Source organism: Tigriopus californicus, chromosome 8, assembly GCF_007210705.1.
Source record: "Tigriopus californicus strain San Diego chromosome 8, Tcal_SD_v2.1, whole genome shotgun sequence".
Classification (NCBI taxonomy): domain Eukaryota; kingdom Metazoa; phylum Arthropoda; class Copepoda; order Harpacticoida; family Harpacticidae; genus Tigriopus; species Tigriopus californicus.
This window is the reverse complement of record NC_081447.1, coordinates 2,938,198-2,938,584: the sequence shown is the minus strand read 5'-3', so window position 1 is coordinate 2,938,584 and position 387 is coordinate 2,938,198.

Here is a 387-nt window from a genome sequence, read left to right as displayed (position 1 = left end):
ATTAAGAGTTTCTAGGAATGATATATGGCCTTGGCTAGACCTATTTGGGAAAAGTTGGAGCCCCGGGTCCAACCCAATCGGAATCTTGTATTTTGTCCATTGTTCTGTTCTTGTTCCATACAATGCAAAGACTTCATTGGGTCGAAAATGGAGGAATCTATATAAGCGAAAAAAACCTCTCGATCTCGTGATGCAGATGTGCCAGAGCCTAGAGGCTTTTCTTCAGTGCTCCATCCAGTTCTCCAAAGTTTTCACTCAGTCACTTCGTTGTTCTATTCAAGATTCAAAGAGATTTTTTGTTTTGTTTGCGTGGTGAGTAGGAAAAAGGGCCAAATATACATGAGGGCCAACTGGAATACATTCAAGAGTTTCCTAAGGGTGCCATCC